The 16,814-nt window shown below is 38.5% G+C and overlaps 1 pseudogene; it reads right to left on the reverse strand.

Annotated features, from left to right (window-relative positions):
* Positions 1-895: 895 nt before the first annotated feature.
* On the reverse strand, positions 896-15,661 carry LOC131199941 (E3 SUMO-protein ligase KIAA1586-like; annotated as a pseudogene).
* Between the last annotated feature and the right edge of the window lie 1,153 nt (positions 15,662-16,814).

Genomic DNA, 16,814 nt, shown 5'->3' on the forward strand with positions numbered 1-16,814 from the left:
ATTCAAAGTAGATATCAGACTAAGAGTTTTCAGACTGTTTTTGAATGATTATGATGTATTATTTTTGATTGTTTTTGGGGGAAGTTAGGAATTGATGATTGTAGGGGTATAATTAAGTTGGGACGAAAATTTTTTAGCATATATTTGTTTTATTTTTTAAATATACCTTGTGCTCGTTCCGGGAAGTCGGGGGGGGGGTTGTGAAGGGAGGGGGAGGGGAGGTGGGGGGAAAGGGGGAAAAAAATTTTCTGTAAAACCTTTTGAATAAAAAAAAAAGAATAACAGAAGTACACAAAACAATAAAAAAACAATAAAAGAGGTACACAAATACTTACATAAACTGATTAGTCGTCTTTAGCTTTAAGGTGTTTCCATATAGCTATTTCAGTGACACTCTCCTCACTTCCACTTTACTTGATGCGTAGATTATTGGCTGAGTGAGTGTTCTCTGAACCACTTTTTCACTGCAGGAATAGAGTCCCATTTTGGAAGAGGTAGCCCGTTAATGCTGATGGTCATGAGGTTAGTTAAATTGGAAACAGCTAGGTGACTTCTGCCCTCTGAACATATGAAGTTCATTTTCAAAAAAACCCTTTCCGCTTCTGCAGAATTTACTGCAATTGTTCTGACAATAACTTTTGCTTTTTTAATACTGTCAGGTATTGCATACCTCTCTGAATCTTTTAACACATTCTCCACAAAATCTCTATAGTCGTTGATGTCAATGTTATAATTGAAAATGTCACTAAATGTGTGCAGTTGTTCTTCAGTTGCTGTCCATGGAATGACTATTTCCTCAAAATCCCAGTACTTTGGCACCAAAAACTAGAAACTGTGGTTTATTTGTGGTATCTTGCAATTGGCTACCAGTTTTTAAATATTTACAGTCCATCAGTCATTTCTGCAAATTTTTTATACTTTCTAAAAGTCTTTCTTGAAGAAGATCAACAAATCGATGATTTTCTATGAATTTTATATTCCTGAAGGTTTCTGAGGTAATTAGTCCTTTAATTTTTCTTTCGTATGGGCCCTTTCCCTTTGTTAGCAGTTCAAATGCTTTTATTGATCTTGTCACCAGTTTTTCAGCCTTTATCATATCCATAACTGTGCTTGCAGCACAGTTGAAAGAAGTGAAATTTCTTCCAAAATGTCTATCATCAACGCCAAATCATTTAAGAAATGTTTATTTTCCAGATGGGCAGCCATACCTGAGTATTTTGCATTCGCATGAAAATATTTTTTTTTATTCAAAAAGTTTTACAAACATTTTTACCCATACTTCCCCTCCTCTTCCCCACAACCCTCCCCCTATCCCCTCCCCCATCCCCCTTCACCCCCACCCCACCCCCCAAGCTTCCCAGAGCAACATACAGGATATAACACCTAACAAGCATAAACTAAAATAAGCAAACAATCCATAAATTTCCATCCCTCCCCTAATACCTTAACTCCCCTCATCCTAAAGAAAAAGAAAAGAAAAGAAAAGAATAAAAATATTCTATCCATTCATAAAATATTTTCAGTCCCTCTTCTCCATTCCAATATTCTTCCATAAACAGTCTTTTAAGTACAGTAATCTTGTATAGTCCACCAAATTTGTAAATCCATCATACATAATAATAAATAATATCGTTTTTATACAAATAATTCTCCATCTCTTATTCTATTATGTACACCGAGAGCATATCCACCAAGACAAATTCCTTGTGTGTCCAATCACACTTGGCCAATAAAAAATTATATTCTATTCTATTATCATTACCTTATTTAACCCCAAACCTTAAATAATCAGATAGCATTACTACGGTCACGCCAACATTTAGATTGTAAATTCAAACAGTACCATTTACATTTACATTTAATCCTTCTTCCCCGTCCATCATTATAAATTACCAAATATTTTAATTCAATTATTAACAATTCAACCATATGTAATCAAATCTCCAACATTTAAATTGTAAATTCAAACAAATACAGATAAATTTTTTACAAACTCCAAATAACATTTTAACAGAAATCATATATAAATTGATCTTTCTTCTTATTTTATATTCAAAAATTTCAGTTATAATTTATCCTTTCCCATAAAAAGAAGACTCTTTTCACTTAAAACTATTTCTTCTTTCCACCCAGCTCAATCTTTGCTTCTCTGCATCCACTATTTTTCCCAATGTTTCTTCTTCAACAATTGCACTCCCTGTGTTGAGAAGTACTCTTTTGCGGGTCTGGAAAAAATATTCCTATAAATTAGAATACAAGATTCCTATATGGGCGAGCCCTAGGCATGCAATAGAGAATATAAATATAGAACAGAAACAGGAAATGATTACTTATAAAGAACTTTTGTATGTTGAAGGAGGTAGATTGCAATTAAAATCATTACAGGTATTAAATGAAGAAGGGAGGAATTATACTTGGTTTCAATATGGGCAAATAAGTGCTAGATGGAAAGAAGATCAAAAAACTGGTATAATGCAAAGGGAGGAAAATTTAATGAAGCAAATTAGAAATCAGACCCAGGAGCATATAAAGAGATTGTATAATGTGTTGCTTGAAATAGATTCGGAAAAGGATTTGGTAAAGGATTGTATGATAAAATGGGCACAGAATATTCAGGAACCAATAATGTTGGAAACATGGGAGAAAATTTGGGTTAGAAATGTTAAGTTTACACAAGCACAGAATTTAAGGGAAAAATTTTATAAGATGTTTTATAGATGGCACTTAGATCCCAAAAAATTATCATGTATGTATCCTAATATCCAAGCGAAATGTTGGAGGTGTGATTGTGATGATGCTACATATTTTCATATTTGGTGGACTTGCAAGAAAATTAAGGTCTTTTGGATAAGAATTTGGTGGATTATTCAAAATGTACTGAAGAAGAAGATAAAGTTCCTGCCACAATTTTTCCTTTTGGGAATTATAACGGATTGTACAGGGATTGAGACTAAATTGATTCTGAATTTAATAACAGCAGCAAGATTGTTGATTGGACAATATTGGAAGAAAGAAGAGATACCTACAATAGAAGAATGGATATTGAAAGTTATTAATTTGGCTGAGATGGCTAAAATCTCAGCGTTTTTAAAAGACAATACGCAGGAAAAATATTTAATTGAATGGAAAAAATGGATTGATTATCTACAAAACAGATATCAGATTAAGAAATATCAGATTGCCTTTAAATAATTAGAAAGTTATTTTATGTAATGGGGAGGGGGTTGGGAGATGAAAAGCTTTGGATGTGGTTATTTGGATTGGAAGGGAAAATTTTATTCTATGCTTGGTTTATGTATAACAATACCTTGTGATTGACCCGGGAAGCCGGGGGGGGGGGGGAAAGGGTTTTTTTGTTTTGTTTTGTTTTTTTGGGAGGGAGGGGGAAAAAAAGGGGGAAAAATGTTTTTGTTTTTTAAAACTCTTTCAATAAAAAAAAAAAAACAATTGCACTCCCAACATTATCTTGTATATGTTTTACTTCCTTCTCCCACCCTTTTTTCCCTTTCCACTCCTGTTCTAATCTTAACCTCTAACAGTGGGGAATTTAATACATTAGTATAAAAATCTCTTGCTTTAACAACTGTATTAAGACGAAACTTTCTTGCTTTATAATATACTATTAAACCAGCTGGAACATCCCACTTATACTGTATCTGATGTTTCCTAAGTTCTTCCACCAAAAAAGCAAACTCCTTTCTATTTCTTGGCATTTTAGAAGGAATTTCTTTCATCACTAACACATCTTGTCCTACTATTTGAATTTTATTTTTATAAAATGTTTGTAAAATTCCATTTCTAATCTTCTTGGTTGTGAAATAAATCACAACATCTCTTGGTAGCTGCCTTTGTCTGGCAAACCAAGAATTAACCGGATAATTTTTTTCAATATGGACTTCAAAATCTGCTGACTGCTCTCCAGTTATCTGTGCAAAAGCCTGTGAAAAAATCTTTTTCAAATTCTCCTGCTTATTTTCCTTCAAACCTCTCACTCTCAAAGCATACTCCATCAGATTATATTGCAATATAACCATTTCTTCATCCGCCTTAATCCACCTTAGTCTGAACTTCCTCTATTTTATTTTCCAAATTCAAATTAACTTGAATATTCTGACCCTCCTCTATTTTATTTTCCAAATTCAAATTAATTTGATTAATTTCTTCCATTCTTTCGTCCAACTGGATGATATTTTGTGAAAAACATTGATATGCTGCCATCACACTTTCCATATACTTATTCCAGACTTCCACCGTATTTTTTAGTTCCAATATTTCTTTTTCAGTTTCACTAAATTTTTGGTCTATCAAGCCTTTTAAATATTCCTTCAGACCTTCTTTTAGTTTTTGTATTTGAGCTAGTGAGATTTCAAAGTCCTTAGAAACACTTAGCTTCGTTTGCTTAAAAGCCATTTCTTATTAAACTTTGTACTCTACAAAAAGGGGGAAAAAAATCATTGACTCTTCTTCAGATCTTCTCTTCAACACAGTAATTAAATTAAATAGATCAGTTCTTATTCATTCCTTGGGCTTAACCTCTTCATATAACATCAGTACTGGCAGCTTTAACAAGCACTTCCTTAATTTTCACTTTCACGCCTTATTGGAACAAGGACACCATTTCCTTTCCTCTTTTTAAGTCATTTCAAGAAAAAAAATATACTTGAGGCTCCAGTGACGTCACCCTCCTGCTGGGTGCTCTAACAGAGCACTCCGTGTTAGAAGATTGTAAAAGTCAGTGAAACAGAAAATAAATCACTGTTCACTGAGCTTAGTATAATCTCTGGGTGAAAGAGGTTATCAGAATTGTGGAAGAGTGGCAGGTCTGACAGGGGGTTTGCTCTCAAGAGCGAATTTTCCTGGATTTATGACCCCACCGAATTCCACTCCTTCCAACTTCAGCACGCCCCTGTTTTTATCAGGGAAAAGGAGAGGAATGTCGCTTCTGCTCTAGAGGACTTATTAAATTGATTGATATTCCAAGCAGACGGGAATTTCACAAGCGTTCGATCTTTGATGCAGAATCAGCACGGCAAGTACCGACTCCCTTTTTGAAACTTGAAACCTTTCTTTGTCTTTGATTAATTGACTTTTAAAATGGCGTCTAAAAGTGAAAGTAAAAATTTTTTAGTACGATGAAGCAGCGTTACTTGTGGATTGTTACAAACGGAGTTTTTTTATACTGAAAGGAGGAAGGAGAGTTATTAAGTTTGAATTCCTGATTCTTTTGAAGACAGAATGGCAGCTAAACCTTTAAAGCCTTCTGGAAGAAGGATCTGAACCAAGTCTTGAGGAAATATTGAAAGAACAATTAAAACTTTCTGAAGATAGGCAGAAAGAGATGATGGAGAATTTTAATGCAAAAATAAGAGAAGATATTCTTATGGCAGTTCAAGGACTGAGTAAAAAATTGAAGGATTGGAAGTGGAAATGCAACAGATCTCTCAGTCAAATAAGCATTTAGAAGACAAATGAAAGGTGTTCAGAAAAAGTGGATCAAAATGAAGATCAGGTTGTGATATTACAATATAAACTTATGGAAGGAGCTCTTAGAATTGTGGTATGCAAGAAGAGCGTGGAGAAGACTTAAGAAAAATTATATCAGAAGCATTGGCTGAATTTATTGAAGCGGACCCCAAGAGGTAGCTTACCAAATTGATAAAATATATAGAGTTAATTCTTGGATTGCAAGACAGAGAAAGCTTCCTCGGGACATTGTGGTTTATTTTGTGAAAAGGACTATGAGAAATCAAATTCTGCAAGTTTCATATCAGACAACTTTAAAAATTGGAGAACAGGAGTTGAAGGTGTTGAAAGAGATTCCTTCAAAGATGTTAAGAGACAGGAAGAATTTGCTTTTTACACAAGAACTTAAAAACATCAGATTCAATTCAGATGGGAGGTGCCAGTTGGACTGACACTATTCTATCAAGGAAGGAGATATAGAATTGACACTGTTTTAAAGGCAAAGTTTTCTTTCTACAGTTTTGAAAGTCGAAATAGAAGTGATAGAAAAACTTCAAGAGACTCAAGAAGGCGTGGTGACCCAAGAGCCTTTATTGCTGCCAGTATTAGAGGAACCACAAGAGCAAAGGGTGACAAGAGGAGCCCTTAAGCGTAAAGAAGAGCAACAGTCTCAAAGTAAAAGTCAGGATCCCATTATGGAAGCTGTGGGAGGAGCTAGACGGAAGATACCGGAGGAGGAGCTTCCGTTGTCTGCTTCAAAGCTTCAGGAGGCCAGTAATGGCAAATAGAATCTTGTCATGGAATGTTAATGGCTTGAATTCAGCTCAGAAAAGAAGGAAAATATTTCACTACTTGAAACAATTTAAAAATGATGTGATTTGTTTGCAAGAGACACATATAAAATTATCAGACCAAAAATATTTAATTAATTCAAAATTGGGTAACCATTTTGTTGCATCAGCTTTGGAAAAGAAGCATGGAATTGTTGTATATATCAGGAAGGATATACCAGCTAAGCTAATTGAGGCAGATATTCAAGGAAGATTTATTGCTATTGAACTGGTGATAGATGCAAAAAAGACTTTGTTGATAGGTATTTATGCACCTAATCAGCAACAAGAAAAGTTTTACAAAATGTTACATGAGAGGTTGACCCTCTGGGATTATAGTTCGTTTATTTTATTAGGAGACTGGAATGGAGTAATTGATACAAGAAGGATAAGAGAACCTCCTCCAAGAAGATACCTATACATGCAAAATTACCAAAATCCTTTTTGAAATGATGGAAGACTTTGAGTTTAGAGATATATGGAGGTTACGGAATCCAGATGAGAGAGATTTTACTTTTTTCTGATAGGCATCAATCTTTTCACGCATTGATTTTATTTTAATTTCTAATGACTTGCTTTCTAGGGTGAAGAAAACGAAGATATTTCGAGGTGTTTAACTGACCATAGCCCAGTATGGATGGAATTATTACAAGGGAAAAAGGTGGTAGAACATGGAGGTTGAATGAAAATCTGTTTAGATATGAGGATAATGTAACTTATTGTAAGAAACAGTTAAAAGAATTTTTGATTTTAATATGTACAAAGGGACACCTATAGGAACTGTGTGGGAAGCGAGCAAAGCGTTTATTAGAGGATATTGATTTACTTGGACAACAGGCAAAGGAATAATAAACAAAGGCAGCGTAGATATTTGGAAGAAGAAATTCAAGGAAGCAACAGTTATTAATTCAAAACCCACAAGATCATAAACTTAAAGAGGCTATAAAAATATTACAGAGTCAATTTAATATGTTAATGGCAGACCAGGTGGCAACGAATATACAATATGCTAAACATAATACCTTTTGTAATGCAAATAAACCTGGGAGATGGTTGGCATATAATTTAAGGAAGAAACAGAAAGCACGTGTCATACAAAAAATAGAATATAAAGGTAAAGAGATATACCAACAGGATAAAAATAAAAGGCATTCTCAGAATTTTATACTGCACTATATGCAAAAGACAAAATATTGATAGGGACATTTATGATTATTTGAAAGATTATAAGGTGAATATTCTAACATTAGAACAGAGGAGGAGCTGAACCGGCCGATAGCTACTGGAGAAATAGTGGAGGCAATTAAACAATTAAAAATGGGGAAAACCCCTGGTACAGATGGTCTTACAGCAACTTATTATAAAAAAACACAGGATGAAATATTAGGCCCACTTAAAGAATTATTTAATCAGATACAATTAGGAGTGGGAATACCCCCGTCATGGAAAACATCTTTTATTTCACTGATACGCAAAGAGGAGCAAGCCTGCTGTAAGCCTGGTAACTATAGGCCGATTTCACTTTTAAATAATGATTATAAGATTTTTGTAAAAATAATAGCAAATAGATTAATGTTAGTTTTACAACAAAGAATTCATACTGATCAATCTGGTTTTATAAAAGGGAGGCAGATGAGGAATAATGTTAGACAGATTATTAATATATTGGAATATTTGGAAAAGAAGAATACTTCAGCAGCACTTATTTTTTTGGATGCAGAGAAAGCCTTTGATCGATTGCATTGGGATTTTTTATTTAAATTAATAGAGAAAATGCAATTTGGAGACTGTTTTATTAGAATAATTAAAGCGATTTATGGAGAGCAAACAGCACAGATTATAGTAAATGGTAGTTTGACAGAAGTTATTAAGATTGCGAAAGGAACAAGACAGGGATGTCCCTTATCACCATTATTGTTTGTTTTGACTCTGGAACCATTATTAGATAAAATACGAGAATTAATGAAAATAGAGGAATTAAGATTAGACAATATGAGTACAAAGTTAGAGCTTTTGCAGATGATGTAGTGGTTACGTTAACAAATCCTATAAATTCAAGTAGATTTTTGTTGGAAGTAATTGATAAATATGGAAAGGTATCAGGATTTAAAATAAATCAGAATAAAACAAAAGTGATAATTAAAAATATGTCTATACAACAGAAACAAAAACTAGAGGAAATGACAGGATTTGAGGTAGTAAAAAAGGTTAAATATTTAGGGGTCTATATTAGCTCATCGAACAAGAAACTTTATAAGAATAATTATGACTTGCTATGGCAAAAAGTTCAGAATGATATGAGTGGCTGGAAGAAATTGCAGTTATCCCTATTGGGAAGGATTGCGGCTATTAAAATGAATGTGTTACCTAGATTTTTGTTTCTGTTCCAGATGATACCTATAATTAAAAAGGATAAAAATTTGGAAGATTGGCAGAGTGGGATTAATAAATTTATATGGCAGGGTAAAAAGGCGAGGGTTAAAATGAAAATAATACAGGATTCACGGGAAAGAGGTGGTTTAAGAATGCCTAACTTTAAACTATATTATGAAGCAGTAACCCTTTCAGTAATAAGTGACTAGTTTAACTTAACAGAGGAAAGAATTTTGAATATAGAAGGTTATGACTTGTTATATGGATGGCATGCGTATTTATTTTATGGGAAAAAAGTGGATAGGGCTTTTAAGAATCATGTGTTGAGAAGTGCTCTTTATGGTCTGGAATAAATATTCCTATAAATTAGATTACAAGATTCCTATATGCGCGAGCCCTAGACATGCAATAGAGAATATAAATATAGAACAGAAACAGGAAATGATTACTTATAAAGAACTTTTGTATGCTGAAGGAGGTAGATTGCAATTAAAATCATTACAGGTATTAAAATGAAGAAGGAGGAATTATACTTGGTTTCAATATGGGCAAATAAGTGCTAGATGGAAAGAAGATCAAAAATTGGTATAATGCAAAGGAGGAAAATTTAATAAAGCAAATTAGAAATCAGACCCAGGAGCATATAAAGAGATTGTATAATGTGTTGCTTGAAATAGATTCGGAAAAGGATTTGGTAAAGGATTGTATGATAAAATGGGCACAGAATATTCAGGAACCAATAATGTTGGAAACATGGGAGAAAATCTGGGTTAGAAATGTTAAGTTTACACAAGCACAGAATTTAAGGGAAAATTTTTATAAGATGTTTTATAGATGGCATTTAGATCCCAAAAAATTATCATGTATGTATCCTAATATCCAAGCGAAATGTTGGAGGTGTGATTGTGATGATGCTACATATTTTCATATTTGGTGGACCTGCAAGAAAATTAAGGTCTTTTGGATAAGAATTTGGTGGATTATTCAAAATGTACTGAAGAAGAAGATAAAGTTCCTGCCACAATTTTTCCTTTTGGGAATTATAATGGATTGTACAGGGATTGAGACTAAATTGATTTTGAACTTAATAACAGCAGCAAGACTGTTGATTGGACAATACTGGAAGAAAGAAGAGATACCTACAATAGAAGAATGGATATTGAAAGTTATTAATTTGGCTGAGATGGCTAAAATCTCAGCGTTTTTAAAAGACAATACGCAGGAAAGATATTTAATTGAATGGAAAAAATGGATTGATTATCTACAAAATAGATATCAGATTAAGAAATATCAGATTGCCTTTGAATAATTAGAAAATTATTTTATGTAATGGGGAGGGGGTTGGGAGACGAAAAGCTTGGGATGTGGTTATTTGGATTGGAAGGGAAAATTTTATTCTATGTTTGGTTTATGTATAACTTTACCTTGTGATTGACCCGGGAAGCCGGGGGGTGGGGGAGGGAGGGGGGTGTTTTGTTTTTTTTTGGGAGGGAGGGGGAAAAAAGGGGGAAAAATATTTTTGTTTTTTTAAAACTCTTTCAATAAAAAAAAAAAGAAAAAAAAATATACTTTAACTAAAAAAAAAAATATTATTATTTGCAATCTTTTGATTCAGTCTCTTCGTGTAACACAGCGCCGACAGCTTTAACAGGCATTTCCTTAAGTTTCACTTATGCCTTGTTACAACAATGCCATTCCCTTTCTTCTTCTTAGATTGTTTCAAAAAAATTATACTGTAACTGAGGAGTTAAACTTTGTTGTTTGCCACTGCAGTACTCCTGATTTTGCTCTTTTATTTTTCTGATAAAAGAAAATCCATTCCAACTTCAATATGTTTTTATGTTGGCTGTAAACCGCCCTGAGTCCTTCGGGAGAAGGGCAGTATAGAAATTTAATAAATACTAATGCTAATACTAATATTGGCCACAGACGTGATCATGGCGTTTTGCTCTGCCCAAGGCAGAGGCACCCCGGATCTGGAACTTGTCAAGCTTATGAGGGAGCTCTCACCCTCAAGTCTCCAGAATCATTCCTGGGGCTTTCCAGGGAGCTCTACCTCAGCTCGATTGCTCACCATTCCCTCTTTGCCTGAGGGAAAGGTTTCCGAGCTGCCAGACAGCTGATTTGCACTGTCTGAGCAGCTCTACGCAATCACAGGGCTGGTGGTCTAAGAAAAGACTGCCATCAATGACCTGTGGTGCCACTGGAAGCCCACATGAAAATATTGATGTAGCACAGGATAAGCATGCCACACAGCTATGGTTGCCCGTAATCTACAGGCAGCCCATCTTGGCCTCAAAACGCGACCAATCCTTATGATGTTAATTTCAGATTCTTCAGATATTTTGTCAAATTCAATTTGGTTTTTATTGGATTGCTGGAAAATGGAGCATATCTTATCAATAAATATTTTAAAATGATTTACTTGCTTTATTTCCTTTATGACGTCATCTAAAACAATTTGGAGGCGATTATTCAAGCAGTGCCATATGATGAGGTTTGGAAACTCTTTTGCTATTCTGGTGCTCACTCCAGATTTTCTCCCAAGCATAACGCTGGCACCATCAGAGCAGAATACTATTAAAAAATTTTGTAGGTAGTCCCGGGTAAATCCAACTTTATGTAAATTTTCAAAAACTGCAGAACATATTGTCTCTGCATCTTGTTTCTTCAATTCAACAAGCTCGACAAAAATTGTTGGTGGGTCCTCTGAGTCCTCAACTTTTACGAAAACTATCAGAACTGGTTTTCAGGATACTTTTGAGACTTCATCAATTATCAGACATATTTTCAGTTTCTGTGCAATGTTGCTGGAAAACATTTGGGTTTTAATTTTGTTTGCAATGCAATCAATATTTTCACAATCGTTGGCCTTGAATGCAATCCTACTCCCAGATCTATTCCATTTTCAGTTTGTAATTCTATCAATTCCTCCAGGGGTGAAATCCATCAGGTTCTGACAGGTTCTAGAGAACCAGTAGTGGAAATTTTGAGTAGTTCGGAGAACCGGTAGCAGAAATTTTGAGTAGTTCAGAGAAACAGCAAATGTCACCTCTGGCTGGCCCCAGAGTGGGGTGGGAATGGAGATTTTGCAGTATCCTTCCCCTGGAGTGGAGTGGGAATGGAGATTCTACAGTATCCTTCCCCTGCCATGCCCACCAAACCATGCCCACCAAGCCATACCCACAGAACTGGTAGTAAAAACATTTGGATTTTAACACTGAATTGGTCTGCGTGCTTTTGCCAGGCTTTAAACAGTTTTGAACATTTTAGAAATGGTGCCAAATTGCCTTTCAGAAATCTTGTCCACTGTCTTTGTTATGGCTTCCTGCTCAGCTTGTTTTACGTTGTCTCTACAAATAGTATGTGATTACGATACAAGATGTTCTCTCATTTTTTCTTTACAGATGCCTATTGCACTTCCTTGTTTTTCCCAGCTGGCTCAATCTTGAAAAGCTTCCACTCTTTGGACACATGAATATCGCTTTCTATTCCGAAGTCATGTTTTGCACAGTACGTACAACCTAGTTTCTTGTTTGAAACTTCCAACCTGTCATACTTCTCTTGGAAGTAGCTGTACTGTTGCATAGTCCAGCAGTCTGGAAGAATGCTTCCAATTTCAGGTGTGGTGGGTGACTCTATACTTGATTTGCTGCTTTCTCCGGTTTCAGGTGGTGGTGCTTGTGGTGCAGGGGATGGTTTTGGTTCCACTTCTGCTGGTTGTTGTTCAAGCTTTGATTTCTTGGCCAAGAAACCCATCAAAGTCTGTTACCTTTTCATCCTTCCTGTCTCATCGTCTCATTGCTGTCTGACTCCGTTGCCAGCTCTGCAGGCTGCTGGCGGACCACAACACTGTTAAAGATGGCAGCTACTGCAAAAAGGAAAAAAAGGAGCTTTGTTAGCTGATGACATACAATGTAAAAGCACACAAAAAGTTCAAAAAGCTCAAAAACCATCTTTCACACTTTACACACACACAACACAACACAACTGACTCACACACAATGTAAAAGCAGCTGCACTTGACCCAAAATGGCCCCTGCAACAATCTCACACAGCCACAAAAAGCTCAAAAACCAAGTTTCACACTTTTTCCACACAAAATACAGCTTTGTGAGATTGTGTGTGTTTGTGTAGTTAGAGTGAAACACTACAGAAAAACTCAGAAAGCTGCACAAATATTTAATTTTATATTATTTTATTTATATTTTTAGATAAAAGCAGCTAAATTTAAAACTTCCTAAACTTTAAATAGCTATGTCTAAAAAAAACAAACCCTAAAAAACCCCCTAATTAACTATTTTTTTTAAGCTCCCCCCCCCCAAAATAACCCCCAGTTACTTACCCAACTGAAGGCACAAGGCAGACAGATTCAGTTGCTCACCAATGAGATTGATTGCAGGCAGGCAGATTCAGCTGCTAGCTGAGGCAATTGATTGCAGGGATTGCAGCAGGTGAAGCAAAGTGCGACCAGCGGCTTGGGATATGGTTTTAAGAGTGAAGGTAAGCAAGCTGGAGGCTGGGGGAAAGGTGGGTGGTTAGCTAGGCAGCTTAGCCAGGCCAGGCAGACAAGCCTGGGGACTCGGGGACCAGGGGGGCAGCACAAGGCCCACAAACGATTCCCAGTGGCTGCGCGAACTATGCGAGCCCGGGGATGGGGGGCAGCACGCTAGGCCGCAATTGGCAATGCTTACCTTTTTGAGTGAATGGCAGTCGCCAAGGTCTCCGAGCGAGGCGAGGTGAGGTCCGAGTGAGGCGCGGTCCGAGCAGGCAAGTGTCAGCGAACATCTGGGTGAAGTAGGTAGGCCACGTAGAAAGAGGAACATATATAGACCAGGTTGGGATGGGTTGGCCAGAAGCACCAAGTGGTGAGAAAAGCAAGTTGTAGAAGCGCCGAGTGGCGGGAAAAGCGAGTGGCGAGAAAAGCAAGTGAGCCGGAAAGAAGCAGCAAGCAGCCAAGTGGGTGACCAGGTGATTGGGTTTCACCCCTGGGTTGTCCTGGGTAGGGTTTTGTCCCTGGGCCCCGTGTCTTTAGGAGGTCCATCCTGAGTTTGCTGATCTTTGCGAAAGAGGGGATGAATTGTCTGTAGAAATTTGCAAACCCTATGAAACTTTGTAGCTGTCTGCGGGTTTGAGTGGATTGCCAGCCTAGGACGGCTTGTACTTTGGCTGGGCCCATCTCTATGCCCTCATTTGACACTTGGTAGCTCAGGTAGTCTAGCCGTGCATGGTGAAACTTGCATTTTGATAGCTTGATGTACAGGTTGGTTGCCAGAAGTTTTTCCAGTACCTGGTGGACTAGGGGTATGTGGTTGTTCATGGTCTCAGTGTAGATGACGATATTGTTTAGGTAGATAAGGACCCCTTTGTAGAGGTGCTTGTGCAGCACCTTGTTTATTAACTGCATGAACACCGACTTCCCTGCAGTCAGAAAGGCATCATTTTGAATTGGAAGCTCCCTCCCTGATGCGTACTCGGCAGTATGCTTCTCTGAGGACTAATTTGGTAAAAACTTTTCCCATGGCTAGGTGAACTAACATAACCTTCATGAGAGGGAGGGGGTATATAGGTTGTGTATGCAGACACCGTTTATTGCCCTAAAGTCCATGCACAATCTCATAGTTCCATCTTTTTTTCTTTGAATAGGACTGGAGCTGTGACCTGTGGCTTGGCTGGCTCAATGAACACCCTTGCTAGGTTTTTGTCTATGTATTTGCACATTTCTTGCATTTCCTAGGGCATCATGGCATACAATTTGGGCTTAGGTAATTTTGCTCCAGGGATGATTTTGATGGTACAGTCTGTCTCACAGTGGGGAGGCAGTATGTCACACTCGGCCTCGCTGAATACTTCCATGAGGTCCTGATATTCTCTCAGGATCTGTTTGGCCTCTGGGGTTTTGTCAGAGGTGGCTGCCAGTTGTTCTAATGTGCCCTTTGGGAGGGTTCCCTGTGTGGGCAGTGCTTCTATTTACTGATGTGGAAAGGGTTGGGGTCCCCTTGCTATCCTCAGGCTTTGGCTCCTCCCTTACCACCAGATGGTCAGACCCCATTTGTCTAGCCAGGAGAGTCCCAGTATGACTGTATCTGTCATTTTGGGGGCTATTATGAATCGAATTGCTTCCCAGTGATTTGCTAGCTGTAGCGTCACTGGTTCAATCAGGTGGGTGGCATAGGCTCCTCCCAATAAGGACCCATCGACCTGTTCAAACCTGATTAGGTGGGCCAGCCTTTTCACTCTGATCTCCAGTTTCAGGATCATGGTTAGGTTGATCAAGCATCTAGTGAAGCCTGAGTCTATTAGGGGTTGAAAAGTCCCCTGGGTTCCTGTTTTTGGGGCTGTGAGGCATATTGGGAAAATGAAAGACCAGTTCACTCACCATTGGGTAATTTTCATCCTTGTCCTCACTGTCATAGGAATCCGGTGACCGGTCGTCATTGGCTAGAGTTCCCCCACCCTTCGGCTGGGTGGGAGGGACCTCTGCAGCCTGGAGGGCTTTTCAGGAAATGTTGGTGGCACCCCTGGGTACTTGTTCTGATCATGCCCTGGATGGTGGCTCTGGCTTTGGTTTCGGGGCTGGGGTCAGCATGCTGATGACATGTGGCCTATTCTTCCACATCAAATTCTGTCAGCATTTCAACTGACTTCATGGGAGAGTTGGTTTTGGGGCTGGCTGTGGTGCTGTAGCTCTCCGTCAGCTGGATGGTCTCTGGTCTGGTTGACCTTTCTCTTTGGTGTCTGGTTACTCCCTCATGTCATTAGTGCACAATCCGCCATAGACTTTTATGGCCACTTGAAATCAACTCAGTGAGTTGGTTCGGCATGTCCTGATAGGTGGTTAGCTGGGAAATTTGTTTGTCCAGGTTTGTTCTGAAAAAATGAACTAACAGCTGCTCCAGCAGAGGTGGTAGCTTCCCCATGACTCACCTGAATTCATGGATATGTTCCTTAATGGGTCGGCCCCTCTGCTTTAGGTTTCGGAGCTCATCTTCCATGTACGGATCCTCCTCGGCCTCCTCAAATCTGGCTTCTAGTTGTCATAGGAAGCCATCTACATCTTGCAGTTGGGGGCTCTCCTCTTGTGGAGGGCTGCTAGCATTCCCTTGCTTCTCCCTCTAGTCCCTCAGCAACGGTGTTCAACATGGCTCTGTGGAATGGGTAGAGGTGTCCATAGCCCTCTAGATGGATCTCAGCCAAGTCAAGGAATAGAACCAGCTGATCTGAGTCCCCATCAAATTTTCCTCTGAAGTGGTGATGTTCATTCAGCACTGCTCCTCCCTCCTCCTGTGCTTGATGTGGCTGGCCGTCTTCCTTGGCTCTTGTTTGTAGAGGGGTGGGGGCTGTCTGCTTTGAATGGCTTGCCTGCTGCATGGAGGAGGCACTGGCTGCAGCCTTGGGCTCCTCTTTCTGGTGGATGGAGAAGGGGGGCTGTCTGCCTCTCCTCACTTCAAAGGGCTCAGCTGCAACTTCCCTCTCTTTTGGGCAGCATGATGACCTCTCATCACGAAGGGTGACCCAGTCAAATTCCTCCTTCAGCTACTCTATGCATCTCTTCAGGGATTCTATCAGGAGCTTTGGGAGCCTAGCCTGTGCCCAGTCCCACATTCAATCCACTCTTCCCAGCTCGCTCAGGGGCCTTCCCCTCTTCTGGACATTAGGGTGGGGGAACTTGACCTCAGCTGCTTTAGGGATTCTTTTCCACGCATACACATCCATTTTTGCTTTGGTTGCTGGAGCGGGCATCTCAGCTTTGATGGTCAGGGAGGGCTGCACTCCAATTGCAATTAGGCTGCTGGGTCCTGGAAGTCCCTGGTTGGAGGCAAATTCTGCCTCTTTCTGGGTCACCTGGAGCAGGTTCTCTTTGGATAGTCCAACATCTGCCATGATTTCCTGAGTTTCTCTCCATGCACCTCAGATGTTGGGAAGCGACTGGAGAGCCCGGGACCCAGGAATCCCAATAATTGTGATTAGTTTTGAGAGAGCTGGCTTGCTGTCAGGGTTCCAGTGGATGCCCTAATTAAATCATGAGCCTTGAGCCAGGCTTCAAAAGAAATCCAGTTATTTATTAGAAGCTTCATGTTAACATGTTCGCAAATGAAGCCAACTCTGACCCTATGTAATTTATGCCCCAATCATGACGCTGTTTCC

This window comes from Ahaetulla prasina, chromosome 5 (assembly GCF_028640845.1).
Source record: "Ahaetulla prasina isolate Xishuangbanna chromosome 5, ASM2864084v1, whole genome shotgun sequence".
Classification (NCBI taxonomy): domain Eukaryota; kingdom Metazoa; phylum Chordata; class Lepidosauria; order Squamata; family Colubridae; genus Ahaetulla; species Ahaetulla prasina.